Below are 23,623 nucleotides of genomic sequence, written 5' to 3'. Positions count from 1 at the left end.
ATATATCATAAGATCTGTACCTGAATACACACAAAGTTTTTTTTAATGTGCCTTTTTGGATTTTATCTTCTATTTTTTTGAATCAGAGACTTCAGACACAAGCCCAAGAATTTATACTATAAACATGTGCCTGTGGAAATTCGTAGGCACACAGAATTTGAAAATTACTGCTTTATTGACAGAACTTGCAATTCAACATCACCATTACATGATAATGGTCATCTCACCTGTCTCTGCAGATAAATAATTCAGTGCCTTGATGTATCATGCCTCTCATCTCCTGTTCACATTAGACTTTACAGGAACAGGTCTGGTATTTCCTGGCTCCTCCCCCCCCATCCCCAGACTCTCTGCCTCTCACTTTCTGTATTGTTATATTCTCTGTGGCTGTCAGATTGTCTCCTGAGTTCCCTTTCTGTAATTATGTCTTCTCAAACCTTCTATAGATAATTTAGAAAACACAATAACTATATAACTCTTTCAGAAGTCTTTTTGTTATGGCTTTTTTTTAGAGCATAGTTTATTTGGATCTATATCCAGTGTAGGCTAGGTTATAACATCCTTGAATATTGTTAGCTGAACAGAAATAACATGTGAATGAATACATTAATATAGCAAGTACTTTTTTGTGAAGTTTAAATTTTTTTAATCTTGAAGAAAATAATATAATTAATGTTTGCTTTGATTTTCATGTTACATGGAAAATTGGTTATGTTCATAACCAAATTCTATGCACACTTTCTTGGATCCTTCTTCAAAATGCTTGTGTTACTCATACTTCTTTTTTAAGTTTTATTTATTTTTTCATATATTTTTATTGTAAATAACAGAAGGGTTACATTATATTCACCAGATAAGAGGTGCATTACTTCACATACATTGATACCCTGTCTCATGTCTTGGTCCCCATTTCCCTCCTCCCACCCCCGCCCCTCATCCTCTTTTTCTCCCTTCCCTATCCGACTTCAAATAACCAAATACACATATATACAATATATCAGATAACCAGGTGAAATACTATAGCAATATGAGATAACCAAGGGACAGTAAAAGAGATGAGAGATAACATAGTACATTAAGGACGACAATCACTCAGTATATGGCTAATGATACTTTTAACAGTGAAAGAGTCATGTCATTTGTGTTAAGCTCTACCACAGGACTGGAAAGCATAGCATCTAGGTGAAGGAATTCTCACTGTACATAAGAATATTTAATAAAACTTAAACCAACTGCTAGAGATTCTATGTTAGGACTGTGTGCAGTGATATTGATAGCTCAGAATTTAGTGGTGATTCACTGTGTTAGCATTGTAAGAGACTAGGATAAGGGGAGCTTTCAAAGTTCTCATATTAAAGATAAGATAAAGCAATCTGAGGCTTTGAGAACAGAGGAGGAGAATGAAGACTAGATAGAGCTACCACAAACTTCCTGGGCATCTTTTGAGAAGCTGTTAGTCTTCCTGGAGACTCAATTCTAGCAATAATTCTAGTATCTAAAGTAGTGAGGATCAAAAGATAGAGTGCATGTAAAGCATGCTGTGGGCTGCCTGGCATATTGCCAAGTGTATTTATTTTTGTGCATGTTCAAAATTCTATTAGTGTTGGTTTTAAATACTGAAAGAGATATTTGGCACATTCTATAACCAATATGGATGGAGAACATTCCAGTCAATTAGTTCAACCTTCTGTTGTACAGAAATCTATTAAGAATCCCACTCAGGGTTGACTAGTAGTTTTGATTTCTGCTCGGAAAGGGCCAGTCAGCCCTGAGAGTGGCCAGGCCTTGCCTGAGGACAGTGAGAGAGCTGGGATGGTCTGTGGTGTCGGTTCTGGAGCAGAGATTAGAAACATGCTGGCATTTGCCTGGCCTCCCCTCCAACTTATGGCTAAGCTTTTTGGTCTAGCAATATTTTTTTTACATATATTCCCCCTTTTATTAATGCTTGATACAATCAAATGATATTGTAAAAATATTAAAGTAGTAGCGCTGGATGTAAATTTTTTTCTGGACGTTTATTTATACTGTGTACTGTGTTTGGTTGAATGGCTATATGAGAAAATGTATAAAAAACATTGATTTTGAATAGCACAAATGTTTTATGCATTAATAGCTTCCTGGTTGTTGTTTGATGATGATTTTAATTATTGTCATGAGGTCTTGCTCATCCTGTAGATGTCAGCCAACCTTTTAAAAGTATTTATTTGGCTGGATGTGTATCTGTGTATCCAGCTTGTAAATAGGTACACACCTATCAACTAAGCCCTCGGGAGATGGAGTACTGCGAGGGAGGAGGTTTGTGAATGTGAAACTAATGTAGGCTGCAGAGTAAGTTCAAAGTCAGCCTAGGTTATATAGCAAGACCTATTTCAAATAAACAATATTTATTTAAACAAATTAATCGGGGCCACAAATACATTAAAATACATTTGAAATTAAAATCAAGCCAATGAATAATGGCACACACCTTTAATTCCAGCTATTAAAGAGGCAAAGATGGGAGGATTGTGATTTAAGGAAACATTCATGATATCCTATCTCAGAAAATAAGCCAGAGCTATTTGCCTGTGCCTATACTACTAGCTACTAAAGAGGCTGAGATCTGAGGATCATGGTTTGAAGCTAGTCTGGGTAGAAAAGTCCTTGAGAGTCTTATTTCCATTTAACCATCCCAAAACAGAGTGCTAGCCTTGAGCAAAAAAGCTAAGGGACTTTGCTCTGTTTCCTAGTTTACTTTCCACGACTAGCACATGTGTGTATGTGCATGTTCACGCACACACATGAAGCCACTTATGGTAAGACGTATCTATAATCCTAGCTAAATGAGAACCAGAGCTAGAGGTAGGAGGATATCATGGCCCAAAAAATGTTAAAAAATGAGAGACCTTGGTTGATAAATAAAGTAAAATGGTTGGAAGTGTGGCTCAAGTATGTGTATTTGAGGGTGTGTGTGTGTGTGTGTGTGTGTGTGTGTGTGTGTGTATGTTTAAGTGTGTTTAAGCTAGAATTTGGATCATTACTGTCTCAGAGGCTCAGGTACCAGACTGTTTCACCACTGGTGGGAGATAGAACCTTAAGAAGAATTGGACCCCTTCACATCTTTCTTTTTGCTTCCTAGCCACTCTAAAGTAAGCACCCTAAAGTGAGCAGTCCTTCATTCATTCTCACTATGAGATACTATACCACTATAGACCCAAACCAGAATGACTGAGTATGTGGACTGATGTCTCTGAAATTATGAGCTCCAAATAACCAGTCTCTTTTTTAAAATTGATCATCTCAGTAGCTGAAACTAACTAACACTGCTTAATTGCAGAATGGTAGGTGAGTATTTGGAATTAGGTCTCTATAGCCAAAGCATTTACTTTTCATGGTTATGATGCAAATGCTGGCTCTCTCATATTTTTTCATCCTCTTCCTCTACTAATTGCACTAATAATGTAAGATGGGGGAGGAGATACTGTATCCTGGGAATTTAAAACTTGGTGTCTAGGCACTTACTGTACATTGGAGGAGTGGGGAAATGAGGTGCATATTTTCATTTTTCTACTGAGGTGAGAACTTTTCATCATCACAAGATGTTAAATTAATGATAGCAGGTGACTGCTATTGTGAAAGTTTTAAAAAGTTTTTAAAAAAACTTTCAATTTTAGAAATATAAGAATTCACCCTTTATTATGTCTTTGTTTCTTTTTTCACCCTTATGGTCTATCCTCTGTTGTTATTGTATCTGAATTTGGTATCTGGTATATTATATATACATTTATTTGTTTGTTTGAAATAGGGAAGGGAAGGGGGGAAAATGAGATGATGTGACAAAGGACAACGGGTAAGCCAATGTTACAGCAATATTAACAAGACAATATTTTGAACTTTAAAATTTTGCACTGTAAATGAACTTTACAACTTTGGCGGTGGGGAGAGCGAAAATTGGAGAAAAACATGGGAAGAAGTATCAGTGTTCAAGAAGTAATGTACTCACTACCTGATGAATGTAACTGTAACAACCCCCCCCCATACACCACCCTGGCATTAAAAGAAAAAAAATTCACCCTTTAATGGGCAGAAATCCAGCATATGTCATTAACGGAACACAGTCTTATATGCTATTATTTTGGCTTTTGGCCAAGTGGACTGATTTTCCATGAATGGAAAATAATTTTCAATTGACCAGAGGATCATAGTGACTTACATGGCAGAAAAAAAATCAATGTGCATTTCAATTATATGATTGAATTGGCTTTTTAGGTATTTCCTTTCCATTTGAGACTTCATTTTTCCTGGCTGAAGAGAGGTCAAGAGAGGTATTCACAGAATATGAGGAGTGAAAATCACTTTTGTTAATAAGGTTAATATTCCTGGCTACGTCATGCAAAATTAAACCAGACTTAGAAAAGTTCAGCTCATTGCAATTGCTACAATTGGAGACACTATAATATCCTTTAGTTATTTTGAAAGAATATTTCATTTCTCAAAAAAGTGAACTGAGACTTTAAGAGGAGGTAGGAAAGAGACCCAATGATATTGGTAATATAGAGGAAGTGGAAAGGCTTTAAATCTTTAAAAACTTGATGCAAAGTAGTAAAAGTTTGCCTTTTTAAATTTATTTATCATGTTTTTAGTAAGTGTGTATTTTATGACTGATGTTACTCATTTCAAAAGCATGAGGTTGTAAAACTACATTTGGTAATGTTGTGTGTTAAGCATATTAACAGATTGAAGAGTGTTTTATATTCAGACCCTACTCTTTGAATTTGGTGGTATTACATTTTTTGTGAATTTGTTCTGGTTTATTCTGATTATTCTGAACATATATGGTACCTTGTGCTAGAGTAGTGCTTAAAGTGTGATTATCTATGAAATAGAGAAGGCCTCTGTTCTTGATGCCTTTGTCTACTAAGGAAAGATAAAGTAGCTTTTACAGACTTTCAAATTTATCCTGATTCTTATAATAAAACATTCAGTTATACTTTTATATGTATGTGATTTATTCTGTTTTGTTTCTCTGTATTTGAAATTAGAATTTTGGACCAAAGTAAAGAATCTAAAAGGAATGAATGACTCTACATTTGTCCTCATTTAAATGTAAAAACACAATATTCACACACATGTTTATATATACTTGCATATATAATAACTATCTATCTAAAGACTATACACAAAATTAAGGAGGAAATTATATATGAGTACTGGCAAGATATACATATAAAATAGGTTGTTTATATGGGATATATATTTATACATATAAAGATTAAAAATTTGGTTTATTATTCTGGTCTCTTGAGGACATTGAATCTTGCTTTACAATACCTCATTTATTGGTCCTAAGCTTTAAGTTGTCGGTATTTTTAATAATCCTGCCAACTCTGCCTCATTATCTTTGAGCAGGACAAATCCAAAACTAATCATGAACCATGCCTTTGATGAGTTTCCTACGGGCTTATATTCCTTGTAATTGTCCTTCTTTAGTTTTACAAGTCTGACTAAATCTCCGTACATGTACTAAAGTCTAGTTTGTGATCTTCATGTCATCACTTCATTTATAGTTCTATCATTTTATCTGTAAACCAGTCAACATTTATAAGTTGCACTTCACGTGAATCACAAGCTGTGTCACTTCTGCAAAGAAAGTATGACTTTATAGGCCATAACCCAGGAAGGGAGAACATGACATAAAAGACAATTTTAAGACTGGGCAGCAAATGTAAGCCAGTTTTGAGGAATACATTTTTTAGAAATAGTGAATTCAAGATGGAGGTTTGCTGGCAAGGTAGTTGAAGCTCCTTGAGGGAGCTTAGCAACTGTGATGTCCAAATAGGGTGAAGACAGGGAGGATAGAAGCAAGAAAGGACCAAAGCCAAATGGACTGGCAGCTGTCAAGTTAGTAGAGCTCTCCATATGTGACAGGGTAGAAGAGTGAGAGCGCTGGGAGGATAGGAAGTTGTGACTGGTGGTGTGTATGTGGAGGAAGGGGGTGGGTTATGAGCCTAAAATATCAAAAGTGATGACAGGATCTAGCATATGTTGGGAGAAAAGATGGATGATCTAAAGTGGACAAGAAAGTCTTGGCATTGACATGAGAAAGGGTATCAAAGTATGTGAAGTAATGCAGCTTCTATCTGGTGAATGTATTGTAACCCTTCTATAAATTATAATAAAAATATATGGAAAAAAGAAAGTCTTGGCATTGAAGTAGCTGAATAATTGTGATGCTAAGGTGCTTTCTGAAAGTAGAGGAAGGCTGTCTTAGGTCTTGTAATCCTAGCTACACAGGATCATGGTTCAAAGCCAGCCCAGGCACTAAAGAACGAGAGACTCTTTTTTTTTTTTGCATTTTTTTATTGTAATTAGTAAAAGGGTTACATGATATTTGCCAGATAGAAGGTGCATTAATTCACGTACATTGATACCCTTTCACATGTCTTGGTACCCATTTCCCTCCCCCACCCCCCCCCACCTGTCTTGGTTTTCCCCCCTTCCCTATCAAATAGAACGAGACACTCTTATCTCCAATTAATCACTAGAAAACAGGAAGGGGAACTGTGGCTCAAGGGGTAGGGTAGCCTTTAGATGAAGAGCTCAGGGACAGCACCCAGGCCCAGAGTTCAAGCCCCATGACCACCACTACTACCAACATATATATATATATATATATATGTATATATATACTATATATCATACATAGTGAGACTTGGAAAGTCACAAAGATCATAAGTAAGTCACAAACATCAGTAAGTGGAGGTGACTCGGTCATCTCTATAAACCATTGTCATCCAGTTCCTGAATTAACTTCTGACCTCCTTGACTATATAAATATAACTTTTAGCTGAACATATGACCACCAACATAAGACACTTCCTAGACCATCTACTTATGTACACACATGTAATTAAATTCTGACCAATACAATGTAAGTGGATATGTTGTATGCAGGTGACATAAAGCCTGGATAAACAAAGAAAAAAGTCCTCCCTCCTCTTGCTAAATTCAGTATACTTGCACCATGTTGTTCAATGACAGCCCTCTCCCACCGTGGGCCAGAAAGAGTCTGAGGAAGATTGTGAAGTGGTAGGACCCTGTCTTCTTGAAGCTTACTATTGGGTACTTTATCCATATGAAAAATTTACTGTGGCTGAGGGTTTGTGGTAAGAGTGCTTGCCTACCAGGCACGAAGACCCGTGTTCAATTCCTCGGCACCACACATACATAGAAAAAGCCAGAAGGGGTGCTGTGGCTCAAGTGGAAGAGTGATATCCTTGAGAAAGCCCAAGGACAGTGCTCAGGCCCTGAGCTCACAGGACTGGCAAAAAATTACATCATCTTATTTTATACAGCTTTTGCTCTCTTGGGCATTCTGTCACACGCAGACTAACCCTTTCCCTGTGTCAGGATGGAAGGAGGAAGTACTCAGTATCAGCAGTGGAAGATACAGTATCTCTGAGAAAGCTAATTATCAGTTGAAGGCAGAAATTAGAAACAGTACTCTGAGGTGATCTATGGGTGTTTAAGGGGCAACTCTGGAGTAGAGGAATAATATGCTGCCAGTGAAAGTCAGGATGGAGAGGAGAGCCTGAGAATGCATAGATAGAAACTTATGGTGTTGGGAAATGGAACTGTGGCTGAAGGGTAGGGCAATCACTTTGAGCTGAGGAGCTCAGGGACAGTGCCCAGGCCCAGAGTTCAAGACCCATGACTGACCAAAAAAAAAAAAAGAAGAAAAAGAAAAAGAAACTTACAGTTTTGATGAAGATGAGACAATTGGAGACAATGAAGCTTGATGATGCTAAATGTTCAACTCAAAGATTCAATCCAGATGTAGTCTGGATTGGCCTGTATAGGGAAATATGGTCTGATGATGCTAAATCCTGGGAGAGAAATAGGTCCTGCTGTAAAGACATCTCACAGTAAACTGTTTCTGTCTTACCAGCATCTCCATTAAAAGACTCAGAACACTATTCTAAAAGGAAGCATATTCTATGTTCCTTACTCTGTAACAAGTTATAATGGTTTACCACTTTTTCTTGAAATCTCCACAGGCCAATTTTGCTTGGTGTGTGTGTGTGTGTGTGTGTGTGTGTGTGTGTGTGTACTGAAGTTAATCTTCAACTGGGTATTCTTGTTTTGTTTTGTTTTTTAATGTTAGTGGTGAGGCTTGAACCCTGGGCTTGGGTGCTGTTCCTGAGCTCTTCAGCTCAAGGCTAACACTCTACCACTTGAGCCACAGCACCACTTCTCATTTTCTAGTGATTGATTGGAGATAGGAGTCTCACAGACTTTAGTGCCCCAGCTGGCATGAACCGCATTCCTCAGATCTCAGCCTCCTGAGTAGCTAGGATTACACGTGTGAGCTGCTGGTGCCCAGCTTCAACTGTGTTTCCTTGTTGGTTTGGTTAATTATTGCTCTGCATTCAGTGATGAAGCTATTGAGTCTTATGGAATGGAAGTAGAGAGGGCAATGGAAGGGGGGGCTGTGGGAGAACATGGACTCATCAGGAGATCCCAATAAAGTGAGTACTGATATCAAGTTGATAACACAAAAACTATTATGAGAATTTCTGCCTTTCTTTTTTGCTTTTTCTTTCCTTGTTTGCAGTGTGTGGGTATAAACAAGAGCTTCATGTTCTTGTTCAGCTTTCTTGACTCTGTATGCACTTGAACCAGGCCTCTAGTCTGGCATTTTGTTCTTTGGTTGGAGATATAGTTTCATAGACTTTTCTGCATGGGCTGCCTTTGGATCTTCACGTCTAAGTGTCATGGATATCTAGGATTCTAGGTATGAACCAGCAGGGCCTGATTCTTCATTTGTGGTCCCTATTAATTCCTTTGAGATGCCTTGGCAACAATTTTGTCTTTCTAATTCTAAAAAAAGAAATTTTCCTGACCTTTTTCTGCTGTTTCTGATAAATATTACCTTGAAATTATGGAGTCAATACAAAAATTTTGAAATTATAAATAGATAAAATAAACATGTAGACTAAATAAGAAGATTTTGTCCAGCAAATGAGAAAATAACTGTCTATTTAATGTTTGGTACTAATTTAATTACTATTGGTCTTTGGCTATGAATAACCAAACTTAATTCACAGTAGAGCTTTTGTTTCCTTTTCAGGTGCTTGGCCACCCTCAAATATCAGCATGTAATTTTACTAAATAAATGTGAAGGAAGTTTTGGTAAAGAATCTCTATCTCTCATAAACAAAAAGGAAATAGAGCCTTCTAAAACTTTTGGAAAGTCAGACATGATATAATCTTGGGTGAAAATTTTGCACATGCAGTTCTGAATAGGATTTGGTAAACCAAATATTCCAAGGATTGTCTTTTAAATACCCTGCACCCCAGGCTCTGGGAAATAAATAGTGGAGAGACAGCTACCTGTAACCAGCCACTTGGGGATCAAGTTCTGGATGTGGTACCTCTTTGAGCCCTAGAGATGTTACACATTTTCCATAAGACTGATATGTAGCTTTGAAAATATATATTTGCTCACAGACTTTCCTTTGTGAAGGAGGGTAATTAAGAACAGATTTTATTATAAGAATATTTTAAACTAAACTAATCATTGATAGAAAATAAATGATCAGCAGTATCATTCTTCAGTGCTTAATTTTATTTTTGATTCCTGTCAACAGCTAGATTTAAGGGTTACTTGGTTGTAAAAAGGAAATTGAAAACTACCACCATATTGTGGTGGCTTCATTTGCTTAGTACTACATTGACATTTATCAAAGGAATTTTAAGGACAGGCAACTATCGAGTAGATATCACCAAAAACAGCTATCAAAATTATGAGAATCACTACCTTTATTTCTTCTTTTGCGTTTTCTTTTGTTGTTTTCACTACTTGAGTTTGACTTCAGGGCTTTGCACTTGCTGGGTAGGCACTCTTACTTCTGAGCCACACCTTCAGCCCAGTTTTGCTCTGTATTATTTTTGATATAGGGTCTCTCTTCTGGCTTGGCTCACTCCTGTACTGTGATTGTCCTGTTTTAGGTTTCCTTTCATACCTGACATGATGGGTGTGCCACAGTAGCTTCTTTTTTATTGAGGAGTTCATTGAGGAGCTGGCCTAGAACTGCGATCCTACCAATGATAGACTCCAATTTGATTATGAAGAATAGGCATGTGCTGCCATGCCCGCTATTGATTAAGAAAGGTGTCTCAAATGCATGCCTGGGCTGGCCTCACACTTGATTCTTTTGTTGTTGTTGTTGTTAAGATATATACAAATCTATTTGTATTTTACAAGTGATACAGTTCATTAAAGGGATGATGTGTTAAAATCCTTTCTCTTTCCTGTGTGATTCTCTTAATCCTCCCCAGGCAACATACAGACTTAGAAGAAAATATTAGACGTAGTGTTCAGGAAATCAGAATTTGGTCCTGCTTCATCTACTGGCTTTTTGGATCTTGGTGTCCTTGAGTCACTTCACATAATTTCTGGGTCTAAATCGGTATAGGGAGGGACTGGATGCACAAGTGATAAGATCCTCAAACTTGATTCTTAAACAGCTAGGATTATGGCATGAGTTAACAGCACCCAGATTTGTACAATTTTTTAACATTTAAGAAATTTTAAATTAAAAGACTTACAGTATGAAAGTTCCGATTAAGAGAAAAGCAAAAAATTGAAAGGGTAGTATGCAGTTTCTCTGTAAAAGTATGCCATTCAGTTCAGTGTGATCCTATGCTCTAGATAAATGTAGCCATTTGTTTCTTAGTGTAAATTATTATGCTCGGTCAGCTGTTATTTTCTTCTTCTCAGTGGAATGGGAACTTGTTTGAGCACAGTTGTGGCTTATGATTTGTATACACATAGCTTGAACGATAAAAATGGTGTGTTCTTACTGGTTTGGATAATTGTTGCTCTATGTTCAGAGACGAAGTGATTGGGTTTTGTGGAATGGGAGTGGGGAGGGCAATGAATGGGGGGGTATGGTGATATGGGAGAACATAAGACTCACCAGGAGGTCCCAAGAAAATGAGAAAATGCAACCTTGAGAAAAGAAGCGCAATCAGTGGAGGAGGTTGTTGGGAAGAAAGGAAAGAGAGAGACGGACAAGGAGAAATGCACAGAGAGAGAGAGAGAGAGAGAGAGAGAGAGAGACAGTGAACATGAAAGCCAGTGTGTGCTCAGATAGACATAGAAATAAACAGTGAGATATAGACACAGATCCAGAGAGGGCGGGGTCAGGGGGGAGAGGCATACAGAATAGGAACAAGCACTAGAAAAGGCATTAGTTTGTCATAACCAGTAGAAACCTTGGGCTCTACTAGCAGAGATCTGCAATAGAGCAAAACCTTGATATATAAGGCCATATAGTATGAAGCTAATTGAAAGGACCTCCAGGATAGTGAAACAAAAGCCATATAATGAATGATTGTTGTCCTTAATGTACTATGTTATCTTTCATCTCCTTTGCTGTCTCTTGGGTATCTCATATTGTTACAGTATCTCACTTTATTATCTGATATATTGAATTTATTTGTATTTGGTTATTTGAAATTTGATAGGGAAGGGGGGAAAACCAAGACAGGGGGTGGGTGGTGGTGGGGGGGAGGGTGATGGGTACCAAGACATGTGAAAGGGTATCAATGTATGTGAATTAATGCACCTTCTATCTGGCAAATATCATGTAACCCTTTTACTAATTACAATAAAAAAAAAGAAAAAGAAAAGGCATTAGAGCCACTGGGAGAGGAAAACCAGGAGGAGGGGAGTCAGCACATCTGAAGAGGTCTTGTGTTTGGTGTGGCCCCTTCGTTTCCACCAAAGTTCTCTTCATGAATTCTATAGATCAAATGCAAGCTTATTGTATGCTATTTACTGAACAGAAAATTATTTGAAAGATAAGTCGCTTATTTACCCATATGGGTTAAATTTCTTTAGTTTGCACCTCGTCTATGTTTTCAGATTTGAAGTTGGGTCCTGAGCTGCATAAATCATTACTTAATATTAATATGGAAATGAGTTTACCCGGTTTCAAGTCAGTTTCAATCAGTAAGTAATTATGAAAATCAGTTTTAAAGATTCTGTAGAAGGGTGTTACTTTTCAGGCAGTAATTAAACCGCTCCAGATTCCTGGGGGGTTGATTTCTTTTTTTTTCCTTCTTACTTGGTGTTTTTCTTTTTCTTTTTCTTCCCTTCCTGGAACTTCCTGCAGGTTAGAAAATGTAGCAAGTTGATGATGGAGGGGTTCAATAGTTGTGGCAGGTAAAAGTCCCATTATTAAGAGAAGGGCACAAAATGAATAGCATGCTCTAGAAAATAAAAAGATCAGCTGTTGTCTCCTATCCTAAAGGGAAAAACTAAAAAGAAAAAACAAAAACAACAGCAGTGATCATAGACACTTTAAACCTCCAGTTAGTTTGGCCTAGTGGTATAGTGCTTGCCTAGCATACACAAAGACCTGGGGTGGAGTCCTCGGTACCACATACTTAGAAAAAGCCAGAAGTGGTGCTGTAGCCCAAGTGGTGGAGCTCTATCTTTGAGAAAGTCCAAGGACAATGTTCAGGCCCTGAGTTCAAGCCCCAGGACTGGCAAAAAAAACCCTCTGTTATTCATGGCTATGTTTACATGTGGGGGATGTGTAGGTTTGTGCTGGTCCAGGTGCTTGAACTCAGGGCCTCACACTCTCAACTAGCTTTTTCACTTGAGCCACATCTCCACTTCAGGCTTTTTCGCTGGTCCCATAAATTTGTCTGCGTTTCAAATCTTGATCCTTAGATGTTAGCTTCCAGAGTGACAAAGATTGTACGTGCGATCTACTGGCACCCAGCTTATGGTAGAGTATTTTTGAGCCAGATCTCAACTTAAGCAGTTCAGTTTGGATCGTCAATGGGAGACCACTGTTGCACCTAGCACAGTCAGGCGTGTAGGTGCATAGGCCAAGACACAAAGACAGTCTCAAGAAAGCAAAGTGGGAAACCACTTTGTCCCGGAGATGAAGGCTTCTAGCTCTTCTCCCCGGCAGAGTTTATAATCCAGTGATGTAAGTTGGAAAGGCAAATGAATGTTGGTCATAACTTGTGACACTTAGGGAAGTTTTTTATTTTAAAACAATGCAGACATTTCTCTTAGTAGGAACAACCGAGCTGCAATGGTTTGGGCTAGTGATAGAGTGCTTGCCTAGCACGCACAAAGACCCGGGTTCAATTCCTTAGTACCACATACATAGAAAAAAGCCAGAAGTGATGCTGTAGCTCAAGTGCTAGAGCGCTAGCCTTGAGAAAACCCAAGGACAGTGCTTAGACCTTGAGTTCAAGCCAAGGACTGGCAAAAATATAAAGAACAACCACAGGCTGAGTATAACCATCTTGAGCAGCATCCCACTTCTCCGTCTTGGTGTTGGATAAGGGTGTGCTCCTGTGCATGCTTCTGTGCTCTGCCTGAGAAACCCTGGTCCTGTAAGGTGCTCCTGGCATTGTGCCTTTGAACTCAAGTGTGCCTTCAGCCTTGCATAAGAAGAGAATGGTTGTAACAACCAAACATGCTCACCACTGAAGTTTCTTTTGAAAATATATTTTTATTATCTTTAAGTAGTTACACAGAGGAGTTGCCATGCAACAAAGCAGTTTATGAGTATAATGTATCTTGACCAATGTCACTCTGTCCAACATTCTCACCCTTCCCTCCCCACCTACTCAGTTCCTTACATTTCTTAGTTTTGTAGGCTATACACTGAATTTTTAAAGTTTCTTGCAAATAATCATTGATTTGGAAATAACAACCCAATGATGGTGGTAATCATGGTGATACTAGAAAAATCATCCTAGAATACTTGTAGACATCTTGTTGCACTGTTGTCTTCTCTGCTCCAGCTTCCTCCGCACAGGGAACCTTTCCCCAGGAAGGTCAGGGCCTGAGCAGGTGCAAACGTAGCTGTGCTTGCTACAGTTGCAACTTCCCAGCCAGATGCTAGAAAAGAATGTTCTTTGGTGCACTCCAGACAGAGGAATGTGTTCTGGATGGAGGGAGGTTTTCCAGATAATAGAGAGGCCACCTAGTTACACTTATAAAAATTTATCTGTTAATGGGAGAAGATCTTCACTAACCATACAATGGACAAAGGCCTCTTAGCTAAAATATATCAACAGCTCAAAAAATTGAATCATTCCAAAACTAATCTCCAAAGAAACAACCATCCATGTACGTGAATTAATGCACCTTCTATCTGGCAAATATCATGTAACCCTTTTACTAATTACAATAAAAAAATGCAAAAAAAAAAAGATTTCAAAAAAAAAAAAGAAACAACCATCCCATTAAAAGATGGGCCAAAGACTTAAAGAGAGTCTTCTCTGAAGAAGAAATAAAAATGGCCTATAGGCACATGAAGAAATGCTTGACATCTCTGGTCATAAATGCAAATGAAAACAACTCTGAGATTCCACCTCATTCCAGTTAGAAAGGCCAGGATCAAGAAAACTAATAACAACAGATACTGGAGGGGATGTGGCCAGGAGGGATCACTACTACACTATTGGTGGGAGTGCAAACTTGTTCAACCACTATGGAAAGCAGTATGGCAGGTCCTCAAAAGACTAAACATAGAGCTCCCCTATGACCCAGCAATTCCACTACTTGGCATTTACCCAATTGTCCAGAAAGAAGGACATACTAAATCCACTAGCACAGTGATGTTCATTGTAGCACTATTTACCATAGCAAAGATATGGAACCAACCCAGATGTCCCTCAGTTGATGAGTGGATCAACAAGATGTGGTATTTGTACACAATGGAATTCTATGCTGCTGTCAGAAAGAATGACATCCCCCATTTGTTAGGAAATGGAAAGACTTAGAAAAAATCCTATTAAGTGAAGTAAGCCAGACTCAAAGGAACATAGGCTCAATGGTTTCCCTCATTTGTCATAATCAGTAGAAACCTTAGGCTCTCCTAGCAGAGATTTGCAATTGAGCAAAACCTAGATACATAAGGCCATACAGTATGATGCTAAACGAAAGGACCTCTAGGATAAGGAAACAAAAGCCATATAATGAGTGATTGTTGTCCTTAATGTACTATGTTATCTCTCATCTCTTTTGCTGTCCCTCCCTTGGTTATCTCATATTGTTACAGTATTTCACTTTGTTATCTGATATATTGGATATATTTGTATTTGGTTATTTGAAATTGGATAGGGAAGGGGGAAAAACAAGATGAGGGGTGGGGTGGGGGGAAGGGAAATGGGGACCAAGACATGAGAAAGGGTATCAATGTATGTGAATTAATGCACCTTCTATCTGGCAAATATAATGTAACCCTTCTATTAATTACAATAAAAATATATGAAAAAATGTATCTGTTGTTTGTGTGAAATTCAGATCTGACTGAGCATCCTGTGTTTTATTTGCTAACCTAGCATCCCACGAGAGTCACTTCCTTTGGAGAATTTCAGATCTTAACGATAGTAGCTGGGGAGTAATTAAGCCTGTCATTCCCAGGCTTGTGACATGTTTTTTCATCTGTTCTGGAATTCTTATACCTTCTTCTTTTTTAAAAAATATTGTTATTAAGGCTATGTACAGAGGGTCACCATTTTATATATCAGGTAATGAGTATAATTTCTTTTGGAGAATGTCATCCCTTCCTTAGCTCTCAATTTCCCCTTCCCAACCCCAAACACAAGTTGCTTATACTTTCTTCTTAAGAAAGCAGATGTATATGTTATTGGAAATAATTTAAAGAAAAAGGCAGAGTTTTTGGATCAGGTATTGTTAAAGACTTATAAGAAGTCACAGAATAAACAGTTTTAAAAACCTCTTAACTAAATTAGATTAACAAATAAATAATTCTAAAAAGCTTCTTAAATAAATCAGATTGCCATCCCAACTCTGGGAAGTCAATAGCTGTTCATCTCAGAAGATTCTTTATGCTTAAATCGAAACATTGGCAGTTTTTCTGATGGTTTTGGTCATTCTATCATGCCATTAAATGACTTTTAATACATAGATACAAGCTAGAGCATTAAGTTACATCTTTGATCGCATTATGATGGTGTCTCTCAAGAGCCTTACACATAGAAGCAGTTAATAATTGCTGACCTGTTATAATTTTCTTCTGTTTGTTTTTTTTGAGGTGGAAAATCCAAGGGGTGATAAGTCCCAGATCTGTACTCTCTCTGAATGATCTCAGCACACCTTTGTAAGTATCACCATGTGTACATCCTGAATTCCATTTTGAGTTTCTAAGACTAACATTTTCTGATTTTCTGATGATGTTCTAACTTTTACACTCTGACTGATTTTGGTACATGTTTTTGAAATCTTTTTTATGTGTGCGTGTGTGAATTATAGAGGATATGACCAAGGAGATTTAAAAAGTGGGTTTAATTTATCACTTGGCTTTTGAAAGTTAAGCTTATCAACTGTATTACTATATTGAGGCTTGTTTTATAAAGGTATGACTCTCCTTCTCTCTCTCATATATATATATATGTATATATATTTAAAGGTCTTACTGCTTTATAGGGGGAAGTTAAAGGTAAATATGAGGTGACAGGACTTTGATGCAAGCCATGTCCTGCATTTTTACAAGGTTCCAGGATGGATGCCTTTTCCACATATTCAACTGTCACAGCAATGATCAGTAGCTTAGAATGCCTCCTGCATTCCTGACCAGTTGCCAAAACAATTGCTTAAGTAAATGTTTCATGAGTCCAATGACCACATTAACACCCTCCATATGCACCTGGTTATGAGCCAGGATTTTTGTAGGTCTGTTGCATATACTTAATGGAATTTATGGAAAAAAGAAAAAAAACATTGCTGTTGTGGCTAATTAGACTAAGGAGAACAAGTACATCTATTTAGATGGGAACAGAAGCCCTTTTTTTCTCTTGTTTTTTCCAGACCAGAGCGACTCTCTAATCTGCCCACTGGTTCTCTTCTCCTAAGACCTACCAGGGTTAGCAGGAGGCAATCCACATACTAAAATCTTTCCAGCTGGGAACCTAGAAGAATTTAAGATTGTCACTTGTCATATGTCCTATGTAATGAAGTAAGTCTTAATGCTCAGAGGTAGCCAGGCCTATCTCAAACCTCCTAGAATGCTTAAAAACCAGGAGCAAGGGTCAAATATGTCCTTTTATTTATTACTTGGTATATGTGTAGGGCTTGAACTAAAGGCCTCATGCTCTTGCTCAGCTTTTTTTTTTTTGCCAGTCCTGGGGCTTGAACTCAGGGCCTGAGCACTGTCCTTAGGCTTTCTCAAGGCTAGCACTCTACCACATGAGCCACAGCACTACTTCTGGCTTTTTTTTTTCTATGTATGTGGTACCAAGGAATTGAAGCACTCTACCACTAGGTCAAACTCCCAGCCTCTCTTGCTTAGCTTTTTTGCTTGTACTTTACCACTCTGTTACTCAACTTCTACTTCCTAAATAAGGTCATTTAAATTTTCATGAATGTAAGTGCTACCCCTAGAGACTGCTCAAACATATTTTTCCCCCATCTAGGGAAACACTAGTGCTATGTGAACTGGCACTTAAGATGGGACCAAATCTGATTGTTCTGCATTGTTCCCTTGTACGCTTGGCAAAATAACATAAAACTTAATAAGTTGGGGCCAGAGAATTGGCCAGAAGTTGTTTCCTAGATTCATCAGGCCACATTGAACATTGTCAGTGGAGGTCTAGGCCATCCATTATTCAGTGGCTTGTGTTCTGCATGAGCAACTTGTTCTTAAATATATTTTCTTTCATGTTTTTGTTCTAAAGATATCTGTTCATACCAACATATATCCTCTTAGAAAGACTGGTTAGTAATGTGTGCCAAAGGCTTCTGGGGAAGGACTGTGGTGGAGTACATCATAGCTTAAACGAAATCCTACTTTAAGGTTATCATCAAACAAAGCCTTTTGGTCTGGGTCTAACTCTAGAATGCAGGAGTCAAAAGTGCTACCATTGTGCCACTAGGTCACTTAACTCTAAAATTCCTCTCAATTCAGAACTCAAAGAAAACCCTATTAGTCAACTGGCGTTTATGCATGAATTGAGGCCTGTTTGCTAGTTTTGGCTTTAATTTTTCTTTCTTTCTTTTAAAATTAATAATCAAAAGCAGTTCTCTGGACCTCATAAAAGCAAGTTGTCGGCTGGTATACACTGGGCTTGGCAGAAAAGGGCGGGAGCTGTGCTTGCAGGGTGGGGTAGATTGGTCTGCTTATGGGGACAGCTATTAACCTTCAGGTAGGATTTGGCACTTGGAACCCTTGCTTTATTCCATTTGCGCTATTACCAGTGGGAAGTGGCTGCTATGACTAGCCTGGAGAACTTGACAAAAGATTTATCTGCATATCCTGTTCTCAGGCTCCACTCATCTTGGGATTTATGAACCAAATCTATCTTAGTGTTCTGGGTATTTTTTAATATTATGTAAGTTACTGAATTCATCTTTGGACTAACAGTTTAGAATCCTTTTTCAAAATTCCCTTGCAGATTCTGTTGTGAGTTTTCTAGCATTCAAAAGAAGTGAAAAAAAAATGGACTCCCTGTTTGGTCTAATAAGAACTCTGGCCTTTCCTGCCACTCAGCTAGCTCTTTGGCATTTTAAATCCACAGTTCTGTAACTTGAACAAACATGTGGATGTTCTAATCTTGCAGGGCAAAGCTTTACTGTCTGAAGACAGTAAAGGCACTTACTGAAACAATAGACCCTCTTGTTGTTAGTTCTGCTCTTTTAATAACTTACCTTGACATTTATTAGTCTATTATTGGCAAAAGAAGCCTATCTCCAAACAGCTAATTACTCAGCTATTCACTATCAGCACAACTGTAAACAACCTAGCTACCTCTGCCAGGGGGGCACTTTCCCACCAGAGCCAGCCTTGTATGTGACAGGTGACAAGGCTAGCAGTGGTGAGCCCAAGCTCTGGAGGGGCTCTGGAACCCTCCAGGGAACTGCTAAAAATGTTCTTTTTTCCCCCCAGTATAGTTCTCTTCTTCATTCCCATGGAAGTACTGTTGAGCCTTGGATATCTGAAAACAAAAAACAAACATTGGGGTATAGAAAGGGATACCACAGATGCCCCTTAAGGAGGCAGCCCCTATATGATGAGTTTAGAACTGTGGAAGAAACTGAGGTCATCATATTTCTTTCTTAGAATTATCTCCTACTTTTACTAGGGATTCAGTTAAAAAAGTATGGTAATATTTTCCAAAAAACACATATGTCTTTTACAACTATTGGTTATTTAAAAAATAATAGGTAAGTAATAATGATGACCTCTATTGACATTTGGTCAAATCCAAGTTATCACTGGCAAGAAGGGTATTAGGAAACACTGATTTGGCATTAAGAGGCCCAATGTGGTATAAAATGATTTGAGACCTTCTCAGTAGGGTAGGTTTCTCAATTTTTTTTGTCAAAAAGCAAAGCAAAGAAACCATTTGCATGGTCATGGGAGGGGTTTGGGTTCAGAGGCACCAATGTGCACATGTCTCTTTATTTGTGGATGCTCATTTCCTACTCAAAATTTCCAGAGAAAGTGACTTTGGCCATTCCTAAAGTGAGACAGGAAGATGTAGGAGTGAGAAGCTGTTCAAAAGTTTAGGCATTAATACCATTTTTTTTCTGGAAGGAAAAGATAGCTAGACAAAATCTAGAAAGTCTTAAGAGATGAATACATTCATTAACTCATATTTAACTCAGAGTCTCTTTCTGGGTCCCTATGTGCTCATTAATTTTCTAGCCTGATCTTTTTTTTTTTACATGGTAAAACATACCTACCCAGTCATCCACTAATGATTCAGATCTGCCATCCTCACTAAATAATTCCTACAGTTGTGTTGTGTATACAGGAACAGGCAGGAACTCAGGGCATTGTTCAGAGTAGTCTTTGGTGAAATAACACCTCCAATTGTCCAGATCACTGCAGAAAAAGCATTGTCTGGTGTCCAGTACCAACATCAATTTATATTTACATAAAGGAAAAAAAATGTTATCTGATATAATCTCAGAAAACTGCTGCCACAGGCCTTTGAAACAATTAGTTTGGACTATTTCACAGTGCATTAAGCTTAACAATGTCAATCTGTACCTAAATGCCATTCAAGAAATGTCTGCAATAAGGTCAACAATTAGATTGGCAAAAAAGGCAACCTCAAATAGACAATTTCATTATTTTTAACAGCTTCTTAGAGATTAAAAGATAATTTGCCTACAGTAAATTTAGGTAGTTCACCTACAATAAGTTTGGACATATGCAAATGTCTATGATACTATCTGCCATTAAAGTAATGATAACATTCATCACTTCTAAATGTTTTTTGTCCCTCCTGGAAGCCCCTAAGTCCACTCACTGTCTAGGAAGATGCTTTCTGGCATGGTAACATCAGTTGGCATTTTCTAGAATCTTCAATTAAGAGAACAGCATATATAATTTTTCTTTATCTAGATTCTTTCACTAATTGTGAGATTAATATTAGTTGTTGTGAACAATTGTGAGATTTCTTTCTATTATGGCTCTCATTAATTTATACCATTGTAGGTTGAAGGTACTATGAACATTTGGTTTCAAGTCTTTCTATTTCAAAGTACTTTTTTTCCTTTCTCTTGGGCAAACAGCTATGTTTGCAATAGATGGATAACATAATAGTTGTGAAAATCGTATGGCTGTTTATTAAATAACTATATCAGTATAATAAAGTATCACATCATTTACCCAAGACTTATATCATTATATAGCCTATAAGCAGTTATGTAAGCATTTCAGGTTTTTGTATTCTTGCCAATCCGTGGTATATTAGCCATTTTATCATGAGTTCTAATTTAAATTGTCCAACTGAACATCAATATTAAGCATCTTTCATGTGCTATTTACTACTGGTGAAATTTTTTGGGGGGTGAGGTTTCTGCCCTGTTAAAATATTGGATTATGGGGCCAGGAATTTGGCTTAGTGGTGGAATGTTTACCTAGCATGCATGAAGACCCAGATTGGATTCCTTGGTACCATATACATAGAAAAAGCTGGAAGTGGTGCTGTCGCTCAAGTGGTAGAACTCTTGCCTTGAGAACGCCAGACAGTGCTCAGGCCCTGAGTTCAAGCCCCAGGATTAGCAAAAAAAAAAAGTACTAGTTTGTTTGCTTTTTTATCTGGAGCATTTTTATGAATTGTGTATGTAAATCTTTATGCAAATACTTCTTTCTTGCCCTTTATCTTTTTTCATTTATTTGCATTTATTTTATGCTAAATTTATTCTTGTGCCATAAGTTTTTGTTTCTTCAGTTTCTTTTGAGATACCTTTTTCTTCTGTGCAACTTCCTCTTCTGGTTTAGGAACCCTTTGCTCCTTTTCAGTAAGGATCATCTCTATGTGGCACGGGGAGCTCATGTACGTGTTAATCTTACCATGGGCTCTGTAAGTTCGGTGGCTCATCTTGGGTGCTTTGTTCACTTGGATGTGTTCCATGACCAGGGAGTCTACATCTATACCCTTCAGTTCAGCATTACTCTCTGCATTCTTAAGCATGTGCAGCAGAAACTCAGCACACTTTTGGGGCCATTGACCCTATGTCCAGCCCCACTATTTGGCCTGGGCACACCTGCCACCATTGTAACACTGGAAGGGCACACATTGCTTCTTTAAAGTGACATCTTTCTGATACTTTGTAGCTTTTTGGATATGCATACCCTTGATGGCCTGAGCTGTTTCTCTGGTGTTCTTAAAGTGAACGCAAAGATTTGAGCCTCTTGACTTGCATGATTTTGTGGGGTTTTCTGGGTCTAGAGAGTAACGGACCATTTTCACAGGTTACCTCAGGCCACTTACAGGAAGTGCCCTTTATTTTTTTGTGCTTTTAACAGTGTCTTTCAAAGAACTTTCAAGTTTTAGTGAAATTCAATTTATCAACTTAGAAAATGGATCTTGTTTTGGGTGTGAAAATTAAGAAAGTATTCCCTAGCTCAAAATCATAAAGATTTTCTTCTAGAGGTTTTATAGTTTCAGATTTCACTCTTGGGTTTATAATCTATTTTAAGTTCCACTTTTATATGGAAGAAGATATGTATAAAAGTTCAACTATTTTTCAAATTTATATCCTACTGTTCCATTACTACATCTATCCTTCCTTGTTTTCATTCCATGGCCATTGCACATTTGTCAGAAATAAGTCCTTCATGTAATTTTCAGTATAGTTCTAATTCTGGACCTTCTTATGTTGCATTGTTGATGTGCTCATTCTATCTTGATTACTTCAGCTGTGAAGATAGTGTTGAAATCAAGCTGTTTTGGTTACTCTGGGCCTCTGCATGTTTATATAAATTCTAGAATTAGCTTGTCACTTTCTAAAAAGGCTCTGGTAGGATTTTCTTTGAATGGTGTTGAAGCTATAGTTGGATGAGTAGAGAGCTGCCATTTTAACAATAAATATCTACTAGATGATGAACAATGACACAAAATTCACACTAATATGAAATTTGGCAATGCTATGTTGTTTTTAGAGACTATATCTTTCAGGTTTTAGTCAAACTTGTCCATCAGTGTTTCTTTTTGGGTGGCGTAGTAAATTATATTGTCGGCTAAAATTGGAATTTCTGGATTTTAGTGGCATGTAAAAAGTACAATTGATATTTGTAAATCAATCTTATATCCCATAATGTTATTAATATCACTTATTAGTATAAGGAAGAAAATTCTGAAGAAATGATCATGACATCTTCCGGTCTAGTTTAACATGTCCTGTTTGATGCCAGTTTTGACTCATTGCACTAAGTGGATTCTCCTTGCAACGTTGAACAGAAGAGGAGAGAGCTAGCATCTTTGCTTTTCATAACGGGAAACTACATTCAATCTTTCACCATCAACTAGCATAAAAACTATAGATTTGTTGTAGATATTCTTTTCAGATCAATAAATTCCTAGTTTTCTGGGAGTTTATTTAAGTTAGGAATAGATTTGGATTTGTTTGGTTTAATCAAATGCTTTTCCTGTGTCTCTTGAGATAATATTATTATTTTTCTTTTTAAGTCAGTAATATGAGAAACTATAAAGTTTTATTTTTGCCAAATTTAAAGCCAACTTTGAATTCTTGTAAAAAAAAAAAGGGGGGGTCATGGTAGATTACCATTTTACATATTAGAGTTTGTAAATTTTTTTTTACAGTTTTTATTTCTATGCCCCAAACTACATGCTTTTTCAGTTTTCTTGTCATAGATGTGTTATTGTGATTTTATTATTAGACTAATGCTAGTTTAATGGAAGGACTAAGGAAGGGTTCCTGAATAAGCAATCCACTGTACTACCAATCTGTTTTCCTCTGTATATCATTATGCATGTCTCTGACTACTTTAAAGATCTCTGCCTCTTCCTTCGTCTCTATTTCTGGAGACTGAACCAAATCCTTCAAAATTATAGACCAACATTCTCTTAGTGAGTTACATTCCAATACCTGTTTTGTGAGGTTCATTGTTACAGCTTAGCTCAGGCTAGTCTCAAATTTACATTCCTCCTGCCTTGGCCTTTCAAGTGCTAAGATAATTGGTGTGTGCCACCATACCCCGAATTGTCTTATTTTAATTTTCAATTTGGAATAGTTTTATTATTATATATTATGTTAAGGAGGCAATTGGATGTGCCAAGTCTGTACTTTAGAGATGTGTTGTCCGAGGTCATAAATCTGAGAGTC

General features: G+C 37.5%; 1 protein-coding gene across 3 annotated transcripts in view; it reads left to right on the top strand.

Moving 5' to 3' along the window:
- Positions 1-23,623, top strand: part of Lypd6b (LY6/PLAUR domain containing 6B) — a 176,298-nt gene that overhangs the window by 46,450 nt on the left and 106,225 nt on the right. For all 3 annotated transcript variants that reach the window (XM_090343118.1, XM_090343119.1, XM_090343120.1), the window contains exon 2: positions 16,080-16,145. The gene's annotated coding sequence lies outside the window, so the exon portion shown is untranslated. The remainder of the gene's footprint in view (positions 1-16,079; positions 16,146-23,623) is intronic.

Source organism: Megascapheus bottae, chromosome 12, assembly GCF_031878675.1.
Source record: "Megascapheus bottae isolate mThoBot1 chromosome 12, mThoBot2.hap1, whole genome shotgun sequence".
NCBI lineage: Eukaryota > Metazoa > Chordata > Mammalia > Rodentia > Geomyidae > Megascapheus > Megascapheus bottae.
Note: the sequence above shows the minus strand (reverse complement) of the source record. Positions and strands in the feature narration are given on the sequence as shown.